General features: G+C 48.2%; 1 protein-coding gene across 1 annotated transcript in view; it reads right to left on the bottom strand.

The window, feature by feature from the left end:
• Positions 1-16,478, bottom strand: part of SLC45A1 (solute carrier family 45 member 1) — a 149,764-nt gene that overhangs the window by 109,594 nt on the left and 23,692 nt on the right. Inside the window, exon 2 of the mRNA XM_049877818.1 lies at positions 1,312-1,890. The gene's annotated coding sequence lies outside the window, so the exon portion shown is untranslated. The remainder of the gene's footprint in view (positions 1-1,311; positions 1,891-16,478) is intronic.

Here is a 16,478-nt window from a genome sequence, read left to right as displayed (position 1 = left end):
TTAGGTCATGATTCCCAGTATTGTGTGGCTGTCCTCCATTTTGTGATTGCAATTTTATGTTAAAGAGGATTAAGGTGGGATTGTAACACCCTTACCAGGTCATATCCCTGATCCAATGTAAAGGGAGTTTCCCTGGGGTATGGTTTGTACCACCTTTTATCTCTCAAGAGATAAAAGGAGAGGGAAGCTAGCAGAGAGCAGGGACCTCATACCACCAAGAAAACAGTGCCGGGAGCAGAGCACATCCTTTGGACCTGAGGTTTCTGCACTGAGATGCTCCTAGACCATGGGAAGACTGTATCACAAGGACCTTCCTCCAGAGCTCACAGAGAAAGAAAGCCTTCCCTGGAGCCAGTGCCCTGAATTCGGACTTCTAGCCTACTGGACTCTGAGAGAATAAACTTCTCTTTGTTAAAGCCATCCACTGATGGTATTTCTGCTATAGCAGTACTAGATAAATAAGACAGCAACTGAAACTCATACATTTGTGGAAATTTAATTTGATACAATTACTTTAGAAAAAAATGTTTAACAGTATCTACTACTGCCATACACCTAATATACTCATAACCTATGATCCAGCAATTCTGCTCCCAGGCATTTATCCAACAGAAATATTTACATCTTAGCACCAGAAGATGTTCTTAGGGGCGCTATTCTTAATAGTCAAAAGCTGGGAACAACCCAAATGTCCACCCACAGGAGACTGCATAAAATAAACTGTGGTGTACCCATACAATTCATTCATTCCACAATTCTGTCTAGAAATGAACGTGAATGGACAAATGCTACATGTAACAGTGTGGATCAATCCCACAAACATAATGTTGAAAAAAGAAGCCAGATGCAAAAGAATATATTCTCTGTGATTTAATTGATATAAAATTCAAAACAGGCAAAATTAATCTATGGTGATAAAAAAGCCAGGAGATTGGAAACCTTTGGGGGAGAGGGCAGTGGTGACTAAGACTGGGTACACAGAGGCTTCTGTGTGCAGATACTGTTCTGTTTCTTTATCTGACTGCTGGTTAAACACGTGTGCTCTCTTAAAAAAATCCATCAACTCGTACGTTCAAAGAGAAGAAGAAGGAAGAAGAAGAAGAAAGAAGAGGAAGAGGAAGAAGAAGAAGAAAGGACTGGAGAACTGCTTCCATAAAGACTGCATCCAAGAAAACCCCATGGAGCAGTTAGTTCTACTTTGTAACACATGGGGTTGCCATGAGTCAGGGGCCTACTTGATGGCAGCTAACAATGACAACCCTTCCTTCTAGCAACACTGTGTTCTCCGTGTCAGAAAAAACCACTACTAACCTCCCAGTGAGCATGTCAGCCTTTTCTTGGTCCAGGTTGGGGAAGATTCTCTATGTGGGGTCCTGTGATGGAGGGACTCTGGGGGCCTCTCTCTGCCCCTCACTCAGTCCTCCCCTGAGAGGGAGCAGCTTCCCTGGTGGATGCATTTGGGAGAAGGGGCTAGGCAGGGCTCAGTGCCCCCTCCCTCTCTCCATGTTGGCTCTGCCCTGCTCCCTGGGGCTTAGACTGTGACAGGGACAGAAGTCCGTGGGTGATGAGGCCTGGCCTTTGTAAAGAGCCACCAGCGACCTTCACTGGGTATGTCTTGTTAATTTAGTGGAGAAATAGCAAGTCCACTGGCCAGCAAACCGAGCAAGCCTAAGCCATGTTCTCCAAAGTCCCCACGGTTCAGTAACGAAGGGGACACTGGCTTCCACCTGTCGACTCCTGCACTTCTCTCTCGATTGCCCTGGAATATGGGGATAACAAGAGTACCCGTTTCCTGGAGCAGAAGAAGGACAGCCAGAATGCTCCTTAGAAGCGAGGATGGCAAGACTTCAGCTCACTTGCTTCAAACATGGCATCAGGAAAGACCAGTCCCTAGAAAAGAAGATCATGGTTGGTAAAACAGAGGGTCAGCGAAAATGAGGGAAACCCTCAATGAGATGGATTGACACTATAGCCACTAATGGACTCAAACATACCAATGATTATGAAGATGGTACAGGACCAGACAATGTTTCATGTTGTTATACAAAAGGTCTCCATGAGTCAGAGCTGACTGGAGGGCATCTAACAACAACAACACTCCTAAAGCTGTGATTATTAAATATAAGTTAAAACGTGTCAAGCACTTAGAAGCGTCTGGAACATTTCAAGGAAGCTCTTGAAATGTTAAATTTCATCATCACCATTATTGTCATAAACTCAGTGGGGGAAGAGGATTTATGACCGGCCCCAGTAAATCCTCAACAGTCCCCAGCCAAACCTCTCAGCTCCCACAGCAGCATATACTCACAGAACCAAGGTTCTTCAAGCTACTCCTGTGAAGTATAAAGCTTTTACATGCACATTGGTGGGGAAGCACAGTGTTTACTCAGCAAGCCCTGGGACCACCCCCTGTCCCTTCCCTGCAAACCAGTAAGACTGCTGCTGAGACAGCTGGAAGCCCAGGGTCTCTGGAGAACTGCTTTCCATTTCCTTGAAGCCTTGAATTCAATCATTTTTATCTGTAGTGAAGGCAAAAGCTGGAGGTTATGACTCAAAGCCCTTGTCATCTTCTCCCTCTTAGCTCCTTCCTCCTCTTCCTCCTTCTCCCAACTGGCTCCACCAAGTCCCCGACCTGCCCCTTCTACTCCTGAGTTGTTCCTACATGATCTCCTCCCACTGCCCCAGCTCACTTCTCAGGACAATCTATTATCACTTCCACTGTGTCCACCCCATACTTCACTCTTGGATCATGTCACATCATTCTCATCTTAGAAACCGACAGCTCTCCTTGCTTAGAGTACAGCCCAGGTCCCCCGCACTGCAGATCCCCCTCCATCAGCTACTTTCTCAGCTCCAGGTCTTGCTTGCTCTCTCCCCCTGCCAATGAAGCACCCTAAACCAACCAACCAGTTGTTGAGTGGATTCCGACCCATGGCAACCCAATGTGCTCCAGAGTATAACTGTGCTCCATGTTTTCAATGGCTATGATCTTTCAGAAGTAGATCGTGCGGTGCAATGAATTACTTAATAAGGCCCGTCTAGCCATGGTCTTTGTGACTCACACACAATGATTGAATGGGACTATGCAAGTAAGGTATATGGAAACTGTGGTGGCTGGGTTGACTTGGCTGGGCCATGGTTGTTCATTGTGTGGTTGTTCTCCATTTTATGTGCTGTGGATCCTGACCTCTACAAGTTGATGAGGCAAGACTGGTATAAGGTGTGTCTTGGGTCGTAGCCTTGCAGGAGGGAGTGACTCAACCCCCAACCTCACTAAAGTTATACCCTTCCCTGGGGTGTGGCCTGCATCTAAGATAAATGTGTGTCTCCTGGCAAGGCTCTCTTTCTGTCTGGATCCCGTGTCTGCTTCCTGATCTACTGACCTTCCCCAGAGGCCTGCTGTCTTACCTGCTGATTCAGAGATTCGCCAGCCTTCACAGTGTATTGGGCCAGCGGCCTATCGTGTGACCTGATTCGGCACCTTTCACAGCCTTGTGAGCCAGCTGCCTGTGGTCTGAGCTGCCTGCCAGTTTGGGTTTGTCAGCTCCTGCAGCCACGTTGGTTGCGAGAGGCCTATGCCCAACCTACGAATTTGGGACTTGCCAGTTTCCACGACCTCGTGAGCCATTTCCTTTATACAGTTTGAGTTCTGTGAGGCTTTGCAGCAAATTAGGGAATCAAAGACAGGAGGGAGAGCACTGAGAGGGGAGGGAGCAGTTGATGTTACAGATACAGATGACGGAGTGGTACAGCAGCTTGGAAAAGTTGGACATTTGGGACATCTTTAACCTCCGCCTCATAGCGACCAGCTTTGTGCTGATCCTTATAAAAGAAATTATTTGTTTAGATGGCCAGGGCTTTCTTCCAAAGTGCCTCTGGGTGGATTCGAGCTGCCAACTTCTCAGTTAGTAGCCAAATGCTTAACCCATTGTGCCACCTAAAGACTCCATCAAGCACCCTAGGACCAGATAAAAGAACGCATTTTCCATTCCTCAACCCTGCTGCAATGTCTCCAGACTTCTAATCAACTTTCAACTGCCTGGAGTATTAACCCTTCAAGGGCAAGGGACCATTCATGATTCTTAGTTACAAAGGGTGAAACCAACTCTGGCTATTATAAATGGAAAGGCAATCTATTGGAAAGATATTGAGAGAGGCAGCAACCACTAGGAAGGCTTGGAGTCAGGCTTTAAAAACAGCTGGAACTAGATAGACACTGCACACATACGCTGTAAAAACAAGACAAACCAGTTGCCCTCGACTTTTGGCAACCTCATGTGTGTCAGAGTAGAACTGTGCTCCATAGGATTTTCAACGGCTGATTTTTTAGAATTAGATTGCCAGGCCTTTCTTCTGAGGCACCTCTGGGTAGACTCAAACCACCAACCTTCTGGTTAGCAGCTGAGTGTGGTAACCATTTTCACCATCGTATTTTTTTCTTTTAGATGTCATCAGATTGATTCATAACAACCCCATGTGACAGAGTAGAACTGCCCCATAGGGTTTTCTAGGCTGTAATCTTTACAGGAAGGAGTCCTGGTGGCATAATGGTTAAGCACTGGGCTGCTAACTGAAAGATTGATAGTTTATAGTTTAAACCCACCAGCGGCTCTGCAAAAGAAAAGACCTGGTGATCGGCTTCCATAAAAACTATAGCCTATGGTGTTGCTATGAGTCAGAATTGACTTGATGGCACACAACAATGCAGCTACCTGCGCAATCTCCGCTGGCTTTGCCAAGGATACTGTCTAGCAGCCCTGCTTCCACAGATGTCAGGCAGCAGCATCCAATTAGCTAAGCCCAGGTCTCAGGTCCAGGTCCTGGCTACCAGGGAGGAGGATGTCACCCGAGATTGAGCAATAAGAGGTCTGTGATGCCCTTAGGTCGGTGTCCCCCAACTTCTTAGAGGGATCTCATTACCACTAAGCAAGAACCAGAAGGGAACATGTCCTTTGGACTCGGGGTCCCTGTGCTGAGTTCCTAAACCAGGGGAAGATCAATGACAAGGACCTTCCCCCAGAGCTGAGAAAGTCTTCCCCTGGAGCTGGTACCCTGAATTTGGACTTCTAGCCTACTAAACTGTGAGAGAATAAATTTCTCTTTGTTGAAGCCATTCACTTGTGGTGTTTCTGTTATAGCAGCGCTAGGTAACTATGATAGAGTTTGGTACTGAGAGTGGGGTGCTGCTCTAATAGATACCTGAAGTGTGGAAGCAGTTTTGAAACTGAATGGGTAGAGGCTGGAAGAGTTTTAAAGTGCCTAACAGTAAAATTCTAGATTGCCTTGAAGAGACTGTTGGTGGAGTTATGGGCACCAAAGACAATTCTGATGAGGACTCAGAAGGAAGTGAGGACAGCTGTTACACTGGAGATGGCACAGACGGCAAAAAGCAGCAGCAGAGAAATGGCAGTGGCAGAACTAGGAGACCATTGCGAGACAGCGCTGGAGCTGACCCATGGAGGAAGAGAGTAGAGTGCCTTTGTGCAGGAGGCTTCCTGGTGGAGTGGGGGCACCTCCAGGCATTTATCAGTAGAGCTAAAGAGCTTTGGAACACTTGCCCCAGCAGCAAGGGGCTGAGAGGCAAAGGAACCAGGAAGCAGAAGCTGAAAAGACATGGAACACAGGAAACAGAGCTGCTTCAGTCTCAATGGGTAGTTCCATGACCTCTGGGGTCTCTAAGAGTAGAGTCATGAGGTCTCAAAGGGTGGGGCCGTGGCCTCTGGGGTTTCAAAGGGTGAGGCCACAGGCTCCTAGATTTCAAAGAGTCAGATCTTCACCAACTCAGGACCAGAGTGTGGGGCTGCCTTTCATGCATGCCAGAGGGATGGGGCCAGATCCACTGCCCAAAGCTGAAGGGACAGGACTGCCATACCCAAGGTACAGAAGAACAGGGCCTGCCGGGGCCAAGGGGGCAGGATCACCATTCAGATGGACTAGGATAATGGGACTGCCCAAAGCTGAGGGACCTCATACCACCAAGAAAGTAGTGCCAAGAACAGAGCGCATCCTTCGGACCAGGGGTCCCTGCACTGAGAGGCTCCTAGACCAGGGGACGATTGATGACAAGGATCTTCCTCCAGAGTCAACAGAGAGAGACAGCTTTCCCTTTGAGCTGGCACCCTGAATTCAGACTTCTAACCTCCTAAACTGTGAGAGAATAAACTTCGGTTTGTTAAAGCCATCTATTTGCGGTATTTCTGTTGTAGCAGCACGAGAAAACTAAGACCGGGTTCAAGCCAACCCAGAGGCAGCTCGGAAGAAAGGCCCAATGATCCACATCTGAAAAATCAGTCACTGAAAACCCTATGCAGCACAGGCCTACTCTGACATGCATGGGGTCACCACGAGTTGGAATCAACTCGATGGTAACTGGTACTGGTAAGATGATATACTTGCTTATTTTCAGGTTTCTATCATTTCTCTTGGCTAACAGCTTCCCCATATGGTGGCCATTCCCTGGGAGTAGTTCCTCTGAGAGATAGAATCACTAACAAGGCAAGTCAAGAATTTCTTAGAACCCCCCACAATCTAGTCTCCGTAGCAGAGAAAATGGCCTTCTTAAAACATAAAGCAGATCAGGTGACCTCCTTGCTGAAAACTCCGAAAGCCCTGGATCTCATTCCATACCACCTCATCCTACTCTTTCCATTCCTTAAATATGCCCATCTCTTCCCTGCCTCAAGGCCTTTGCACCTGCTGTCTCTCCCCTAACCACCCCCCTCCCCCCACCCCCAAGCTTAGCTACCTTCTTCTCTTCCTTTAGGTCTCAGGGTAAATTTCACATCCTCCAGAAGGCTTCCTCTGATTACCCCTTCCTCTGTACATTCCCCTCAGATATTCTCCATATTAGCCCCTTGTTTCTTCATAGCACTTAAGTCAACTTGCAATTAATCTGTTTACATGCTTGGTTTTGGTTTTTGCTTGCTTCCTGCCACTCAAATGTCAGCTCCAGGAGGACAGGGACCAGGTCTAGCCTGTTCACTACTGGGTCCCTGGCACCTATCACAGTGCCTGGGACATGGGTGATGCTCAGTGCATACTGGTGGGTGAAGGAATAAATGCTGCCATCAGATTTTGGTGGATGGAGGCTTCCAGCGGATGCCTGTGGATACCGTCTCCCTCCTCTGCTCTGCATTCTGCACATTTGAGGAGCTCTACCTGAAACAGGATGGATTTTTCCCAATGTCCCCAGGTGGCCTACAGTATGCTATGAGAACAGCATAAAGTCTGTCTCCCTGTTTTGGGCCCTTCAATGTGGAGCCCAGGATTCCACAGGCTCTGAATGGTGCCTCCTGGACCGGTGGCCACTGGGTGGACAGCGTCAGGTTGGCTGGCCACGTAACACCCAGGGAGACAACATATTTCCCATGGCTATGTTACAGCCCTTGGCCCTGCCCTTCCAGGCAGGGAGTGCCCAGCCTGTGACTCATCCCTTTCTCCCAGGGACAGCGTCCTTGACCTGCTTCTCCAGAACGTGTGCTCCTCACTGGGACTCTGTTCTCTTTCCTTTACAGGGCCCTCCCCCCAGGGCTCTGTTTCTGACCCCCCTAACACTGGAGCATGTGAGGTCCTGAGTCTCGCAGAAGACTCATCTTCCTTCTTTCTTCTGTTTGCCACAGTCTGTGCTGTCTTTGATCTTGTCCTGGGCTTAGAATGAGCAGTGTCTTAGAATGCTTATTTCCTCCATTCATACTAGATTGTAGGGCTTGTTCGTTTCCATGAGCCATTAAACCGAGGGCAGGGGGTGTGTCTGGTTCACCCATGACCCCAGCAATAGCACAATGCCTGTTTATTACAGGGGCTCCAATATCTGTTGAGTGAATGAACATGTTATTTTTAACAATGCTTCATCTTCTCTGAGAAGCCAAAACATAGAGTGGCCTGATTTGGCAGGTCTTCTCTTTGGACCTAGGAGTCTGTGGGCGGCACAAATGGTTAAGCGCTGAACTACTAAGAGATTGGTGGCTCGAACCCACCTAGAGGCACCTGGGAAGAAATGCCTGGCAATCTGCTTTTGAGATACCATAGCCTTGAAAACCTCATAGAGCACAGTTCTACTCTGCACACTTGGGGTCGCATGAGTTGGAATCAACTGACGGTAACTGTTTTTTTGGGGGTCTGTTTGGACCCAGCGGCCAGCTTGCATTTGCTGCTCTTCTCAGGCAGGAAACACACCTAAGCACACCCCTCGCTGGTGCCCGCAATGTCGTCTTGGAGAGGAATGGAACCCCAGGAGGGATTATGACCCTCTGTGGCTGTGGGTTGACGCACGTGAAGCACCTGCTTCCGTTCTGCACACGCCGTGTGTGGACACTTAATGGAAGTTACAGTAGTAAGAATGGTGATGACGATGAGGAAGACGCATGTAAGGGTGGCGTGAGGGTGATGACCCCGCCTGGCTTACCACTCTGGCTCCTCCCCGCCCCCATCCCTAGGGAGCTTTGAGCCACTTCCTCCTCGCACTTTCACCTTGTCTCCTACCCAGGATCAGGAATAAAGGCTGGGCTAGTATCAGCAAATGACTGCCAAGGAGCACAGCCAGTGACAGCCCAGGTGGTGAATCACCAGCAAATGGGAAGAAAAATCTCCAAGGAAGAAAAGGTTTCACATTTGTGTTGTTTTAAACTGGTAAGTCCCTACAGTCAGGAAAAGTCTCTCACCTGTTTGTCTCCAGACTCCGGAAATGGATATTCTTGGGGATACTGGGGAGACAAAGAGGTCTAGAGAGAGTTTGTCAAATGGTTCCATGCTGTGTTGATACATGAGATGCTACTTTCCCCAATTATTTATCAGATAATAAAATCTTACAGATCAGATGAAATTATATAGAAACACCCATCTTCATCTAACTGTAGAATATTTTAAAATAAACTTAGCTTTATTATATCCAAAATCCAATTTTGAAAAGAAATCCAAACCAGATCTAGGGCATAGAGAAGATTCATTTAAAGCAACATTAAATTACAGGCAGTCCTCGGGTTACCACCGAGATCAGTTCCTGAGTGTGTTTTTAAGAATTTGTAGGTAAGTTGGAATAGGTGCATACAGTTCTTATTTAGCCTTGCTTTAGTGCAATACGAGCCCTGGTGGCATAGCGGTTAGGAGCTACGGCGGCTAACCAAAAGGTTGGCAGTTCGAATCTACCAGCCACTCCTTGGAAACCCTATGAGGCAGCTCTACTCTGTCCTATAGGGTCGCCGTGAGTTGGAATCCATCAGGGGCAACAGCTTTGGTTTTGGTTTAGTGCAAGAAAAGGCTCGAAGCTCTTTCAATGATTTAAAAGCTGAATATGCAGCTTGTTAAGGTGATTGTGATGAAGAATTTGTTGCGAGTTCCATCAAAGAATGTGTTGTTGGTTCCATCTTTTCAAAGTGAGGGCAAATTTACGTAACATGAAAGGGCAAGTACGTATTGTCCGTCAGTTGGGCGTTAGTAACCCAGGAACTGCCTGTACTAACATACAAAATGAGGGCTTCTAAAATTGTGATAAACATGTTTTTCTCCTACGTAGACAAAATGTTTTCCCTCTGATCTTTTACAACATGTATGTAAATTACTACATATTCCAAAAGTAGTGAAGTTGATGAGATAAAATAAATTAAGGTTAATGTGACTGTCATTATTTAGAAAAGGGTAAACCATTTAACACCAAAAAGAAAACCAAACCCTTCGCCGTTGAGTCGATTCTTATTTCCTGGTTTCCTAAAGATCTCAGTCCTAGAACTCTCATGAATGGAGGGGACAGGCCTTCCTGAGGACACATAAGGTTTTCATTGGCTGGTTTTCAAAAGTGGTTTGCCAGGCCATTCTTCCTAATCATCACGATAGCAATACACAAGCTTCCACTGACAGACGGATGGTAGTTGCACGTGAGATACGTCGGCCAGGAACTGAACCTGGATCCCCTGATGGAAGCGGAGAATTCCACCCCTGAACCACACTGCCCTCAATGTAGCTTTAGAAGGACAGCATTAACTGGAGCCCTGGCTGCTTCTGAAGCCCTTGCTTTTGAAATCTGTCAGTTTCAGCTGATGCCAAGACTGACCCTCACTCATGTATAGAAACATGACAAGTGTTCCTTACTTAGACTGTTCTCTTCTAACAGGTTGATGTTTTACCAAACTATATTTTTAAACACTCATCCCATCTCCAGATGAATATAGACCTGATTTTATTATGTACATAAGCAAATTAGGCCCAAATCACAGAAAACTGTACAGTTAAAGCAGAGTGTTATGTCTAATGTAGGGACATTGGTGGTTCAGTGGAAGAATTCTTGCCTCCCACGTGGGAGCCCTGGGTTCTATTCCCAACCAATGCACCTCATGCATGGCTACCACCATATATCAGTGGAGGCTTGCGTGTTGCTGTGATGCTACACAGGTTTTAGTGCAGCTTCCAGACTAAGACAAAGAAGAAAGGCCTGGCGATGTACTTCTGAGATCAGACAATGAAAACCATATGGATCACAACAGTCTGATCCCCAATGCATCATGGGGACTGTGCAGGACCAGGCAGCGTTTCATCCCATTGTGCATGGGGTCGCCATGAGTCAGGGGCCAACTCCACGGCAGCTAACAACGACAATGCCTACTGTAACGTTAAAAATGCTTGTGCCTTTTTGCTCTTCTGAGCTTCATAATTTTCAAAACTATTCAATAAATAACCCTTTAAATGAATAAAACATAAAGGAATGAAATCAAGAGAAGGAAGCATTGTTTTAAATAGCTCAAAGTTGAAATCTGATTTGAGAAGGGGTGTTTTGCCTAATAGCTTAGTGACTCAGTGCCCTGCCAGGTGAGGAGGCTTCCAACCAGCATCCAAACAGACAGAAATAACCCTTCTCCTCCTAAACCAAAACGCAGTGGGGTCGAAGGCATAGTGAGGGTAATGACAAGCGCTTGGGGCAGTCTCTAAGTTTGGATGGGAGGGGCTGGGATTTGCACCCTCATCTGGCACCCTCTTGGCCTTGCCCCCCGGGGGGAAGTGCCCCCTCTATCCCCCCTCCTTACACCTCTGAGTCTCACAGAAACCCTATAGAACAGAGTAGAACTGCCCCACAGGGTTTCCAAGGCTGTAAATCTTTACAGAAGCAGACTAGCGTATCTTTCTCCCACGGAGCGCCTGGTGGGTTCGAACCACTGACTTTTTGGTTAGCAGCCAAGCTCTTAATCACTGTGCCACCAGGGTTCCTCTTCTCCTCCTACAGGAGAGGCACGAAGAGTAGATGAAACACCTAATGCTACAAATCCGCCAACAGTGAATGGTCTCCCAGGCGAGGGTGTGGGAAGCCCAGACCCACACTGCAGTGGTATTGTGGCCATCTGGAATGAGGGTGGTCTTGGAAGGAGCTCCCTGGCCCCTGGTAGGCCAGTTTAGGCATAAGTCTTTTCTGCCTCATCTCTCTCTTTTAGTGGTTCTCCTTCCCCTTTGCACTTCCTCCTTGCCCTGGGTCCATCCATCCTGCCACCCACAAACAAAATGTATGCAAGGCACCCCAGGCGGCTTGTGGGGACTCCAGGCAGGAGCCAAATAACAGACCCCAAGGCTGCGGAATTTCTGCCACGCACTGTGGGTCTGCTGCCACCCACAGACCCATTTTCTGGAAAAAGAAAAAGCAAAATCCAACAAAAAGAGCATTATACTCGGTTCCTTTTTAAACTCAACTGCTAGGGAATGGGGTTTACAGTAAACTTCCCCCACCCGCCCACCCCAGGCTAGAGCTGAAGGAGGGATGACCTCAGCCAAATCCGGGTAGTTACAGAATAAATGCAAAATAAATTCAAAACGCCCTGGCTCATGAGAGATAGTGTAACATCCAGCTGTTCTAAAAAAAACAACAAAAAACAGTTGCCATTCGATTCTGACTCACGGTGACCCCATGTGTGTCAGAGTAGAACTGTACTCCATAGGGTTTTCAATGGCTGATTTTTTGGAAGTAGATCACCAGGCCTTTCTTCCAAGACACCTCTGTGTGGACTCAAACCTCCAACCTTTCAGTTAGCAGCAGTTAACTGTTTGCACCACCCAGGAACTCCTCTAGGTGCTCTAGGCAAATGTAAAAAGAGCCAAGATGGGCTTTTTTCAGCAGCTGGGCAGTGCCTGGCTGCTGAGTGTCCCAAAAATTACCCTTAAAGGTTTCCCCAGGCCCAAGGAAGCTACTTACATAGCAAAAGTATCCAAACATTCAAGTCAAAATCAAGGTTTTTGTTTTTTTGCTAGGATTGTCTTCCAGGACTACGTGTCTGCACTCTCTTGGGGAACCCCCAGGAATTAATACATGGGAAGGGGACAGTATATGGCAGCTCTGAAATCCATTTCTTTATGTCACATCTTATATTCTTACTTATCACCCATCTGTCAGTTGGTCGTACTATGATGGCTTGCAGGACCCTGTGATGCCGGAAGCAATGCCACTGATATTTCAAATACCAGCAGGGACACCCATGGTGGACAGGTTTCAGTGGAGTTGCCAGACTAAGACTAGGAAGAAAGGCCTGGTGATCTACTGAAAATTAGCCAGTGAAAACTTTATGGATTGCAACAGAACACTGTCCGGCTCTGTTGCTTTAGACAAGTGGTCAGGAGGATCAGCAGCACCTAGAGGAGGACATCATGTTTGGTGAGGCTGAGGGCCAACAAGGGTGACGGAAACCCTCCGTACAATTCATTGACACAATAGTCACAATGATAGACTCGAGCAAGCCTATGATGGTGAGGATGGTGCATAACAGGGCAACATTGTGTTCTATTGTGTTTAAAGGTCGCCATGAGTCACAGTCAACCACACGCTGGCTATCTGTCTGTATTCTTACATTTCTTAAGTGCCTCTCTCTTGGGCACAGAGCACGTTCCATCAAACGTTGGAATGGAATGGAAGGAGAGGGCAGTGAGTCTTCATGGGACCCCATTCCATCATCCGTGTCACCTGATGAAGTCTCTCTGTGCTCCAAACTGTCTCCCTCAAGGGGGGTTCAGTGTCTCTCACTGTGCCCTGCAGGGACCAGGAAAATGGTCCAGGATGGGTGTGTCTGACCTGGAGATCGAATCCAAAGCTAGACAATCATTTTTCTCAAAAGCCTGACATCAGAGGGGAACAGCTACCTAGGGGGAGAGGTGGGGTGAGGGGGGGGGATTGAAACCAGGTTTGCAAAGTTTCATTTTCACAAATCCAAATGTCTTTCTTGAAAGTGATTGTAGACAGGGGCCAAGGGGGAAAGGGCAGGGAGGCAAAGGGGGGAGTGAGGAGACCCCCTTCCCTTCTGTGGAACTGGGGGCCTGTGGGGTTCAGCCACACTGCACGTGGGGGTGGGCTTCAGGGGAGCTGTGCCCTGTTTTATGTGAATGTGTTTTTACACATTGACTTACATCATTTGCATCCAGAATCCTTGATGGCCCCAAATGTGGCTCCACCCCAAAGACTTGGATCAGCCTCGGGACCAACCCTGTTAGCAGGCCTAGGGGTCCCCTCCCGCCCCTCAAGGGGCAAGGCAACTGGTGCCTAAGGCATCCTTTGAGGACAAACCTATTTTCTAAACAAAGGGTATTGTACTCTCAATAAGGAAAAACTACAGGCCAGCCACAGCTCCTCCCCCATTTACCTGCCAGACCCTGGAAAGCAGGTATTGAGGACTGCGGAGAGACGGGGGAGTGGAGGGTGAGGCCTGGCATTCCATCAGCTTCCTGTCTCCTTCAAGCCGCTGAGCTGGCCTTTACTTAAAAATTTGGTATTTTGTTCATCACAAACTGCTTGCATTTTGATTTTTTAAAACGTTGCATTAAAATATTATTTGATTACTGAGTTTTTTGGTGTCCCCCTTCACCCTTAAATTTTGTGCCCACTGCGTCACCCTAGTCCCCTCCTGCGCCTCACCTGCCAGTCTTGGGTCTCTGATTTCACACCTGCAGCCTGGGGTAGGCTGGGGAGGAACTCTGATGAAACGACAGCGCCCTGCGGGGACGCATGGGTTGCACAATCCCTGCGTGTGCCTGAGCTTGTGACTGGCCTAGCCCAGCATCTGAATATCGGTCTGTGCGTTTCCCGGACGCGAGGGGCTCCCTCAGGTCGTAGACGGCGCTAATATGTGTGGTAGGAAAGCCAGGATTTACCCCAGCGCCCCTTGCTCAGGCTTGCATCCACATACAGCAGGAGTTGCATCAAAATACACATGGGCTATAAATAGCTCCGTACATTTCTTCCAGGCACTAGAGCGACAAGAAGGTGCCACCGTGCAAGTGCTCACTTGAAAAGGCATAAAAAGAACTTCCATCAGCGCTGGAGGACGCCTGGCGCAGAGGAACAGCCTAGCCTACGCTGCGCGCCCACTTCCCGCATCGCGGTCCCGCCCGCGGCCGCCACCGCCTCCCGGACCCCAATATGCGCGGGGGCGCGCGGGGGCGGGCCGCCCGCACCCACCACGTGGGCGGTGGGGCGCTGACTCACCGCCCTGCCGACCGCGCCTTAAAAGGGCAATGGCTTCCTGTGGCTGCGGTCTCCCGGAGGCGTGGCCAGGTGGGCGGGAGCCCCGCCCCCTCCAATTGTACTTCAACAGTCTAACGCAGGTCTGGCTGGGTCCGGAGTTGTTCCCTGTCAACGCTAGTGGGGAGGGAAGTCATCACACAGGGGCACGTTTCCCACCTCTAAGTGGGAAACAAAAATCCAAACCACTTGGCCTTCAGGTGGATTGTGACTCATAGCAACCCCATGTGTGCAGGCAGAGAACTGTGCTCTAGAGGGTTTTCATGGCAGTGACCTTCTGGAAGTAGATTGCCAGGCCTTTCTTCCTAGGCACCTCTGGGTGAATTCTAACAGCCAACCTTTTGGGTAGTAACCAAACTTTTAATGGTTTGTGCCACCCAGAGTCTCCACTCTCACCCAGGAGGAAACTCTTACCTTCTCAGTCCCCTGTGCACCTCCCCTTCTTTCCCAACAGACAGCCTCTTTGGCTTCTATTCTGCTTCTTCTGCACTCAGAAGAGAAGGCCCCATTCCTCTCCAAGGCGGGCCTCTACTCTCCATCCTACAGGCTTGGGGTTTCTCCACCTTGTTGGTCTCTTCCTTTCCATCTCCCTGACCCTTCCTTACCCTGTGGCCTCCTCTGCCTTCTCTGGCACAATGTTTCCAGCCAGCAAATATGCTCAAGCACCTCCTAGCCTCTCTGCCCCTCATCTTATGGAAAAAGTCACCCCTCAAATTATCATTGTCCCCCGTTTGCCTTTCCTTCACCAGTAAACTTTTCCAAAGTAAAGTCTAAAGGTGCTAACCCACCGGTGTCCACCTTGGTGCTCTTTTTAAAACAAGGTGATTTTTATTTTTCTATAAACTTAAAGAAAAGTTGTAAGAATATTACAAACAGCTCCCACAAGCCCTTTGCCCAGACTCTTTGCTTGTTATCATTTTGCCCTGCTTGCTTTATTGTTCTCTCTCGAAATACATACACTGTATTTTTTCCAAATTACTTGTAAGTTGTAGACATCACATCCCCTTGTCCCTAAATGCTTGGATACATCTTTACTAAGGACAAGGACATTCACTTACATAACCAAGGCACAGTTGTCAAAGAAAGACTCTTTTTAGGTTCCCCAGTGGCCTCTGAGTAGCCCAATCCAATGGTGGTGGTCAGGGCTCCTTCCAATTGACCTTTCTGCCCTTAGTCACTCTCCTTCTTTCCTGGGCTCCTCTGCCACCTGTCCTTCAGAGGCTGGGGTCTCTAGGGTCTTGCTTTTTGTGTCCTCATTTTCCAGCCTCTCCCTGAAGGAAGCCATGGCACCAGGAAATCAGGTGTCACCCATACCCAAAGAGCCTCCAAATCTTCAGCCTGGGCCCTCTTCTAAACCTGAATTGAAACTCAATTTACGTGAACTGAAGTTGAATTTGAGCACTTTGAATTTCCACCACTTTCCAGGACTCTCTGCCTGAATTCCTCACAGCTCTTCCACTCATCATTGTAAACTGGTCATGTCAAAGAGCTGAAGTCACTGTCACCCCACCCCACCCCACCCCGCTTCTCTTACGTTCCCTCTCCATACTGCTCTCAAAGCTGGAAGCCTCATCTTTGAATTCTGCCCCCTCCAGACTCTTATCTAGTTCTTAGTCACCATGACCTGTCATCCTTCCTGTCTCTAATCTCTCTCCTTTATTCCCGGAAACTCCACTGGATTCAGACTGCTATCCCCCCCTTGCTTCTCAGGGCCCTTGTAGCTAGCCTTCCTGCTATGGGCCCTGCCTTTCCAACTTTACCCTGAGAGAAGAGTTGTCTTTTGCTCCAATCACTTTCCCCTCTCGATTGGAGTAACCCATGAGGTTCTTACACTGGGGTCCAGAGCGGATTCTTGGGTCCCTGAAAGTGTGTTCGAATATGGGGAGAGGGGCTGGGGGAGGGTTTTCTGGGAAGGGTTTATACCCTTCATTAAATATCTAAAAGAATTTGTGACCTCTTCCCCCAAAGAAAAGATAAGAAGCAATTGGCCTGGGTGATA

The sequence above is a fragment of the Elephas maximus genome, chromosome 3 (assembly GCF_024166365.1).
Source record: "Elephas maximus indicus isolate mEleMax1 chromosome 3, mEleMax1 primary haplotype, whole genome shotgun sequence".
Lineage (NCBI taxonomy): Eukaryota > Metazoa > Chordata > Mammalia > Proboscidea > Elephantidae > Elephas > Elephas maximus.
Note: the sequence above shows the minus strand (reverse complement) of the source record. Positions and strands in the feature narration are given on the sequence as shown.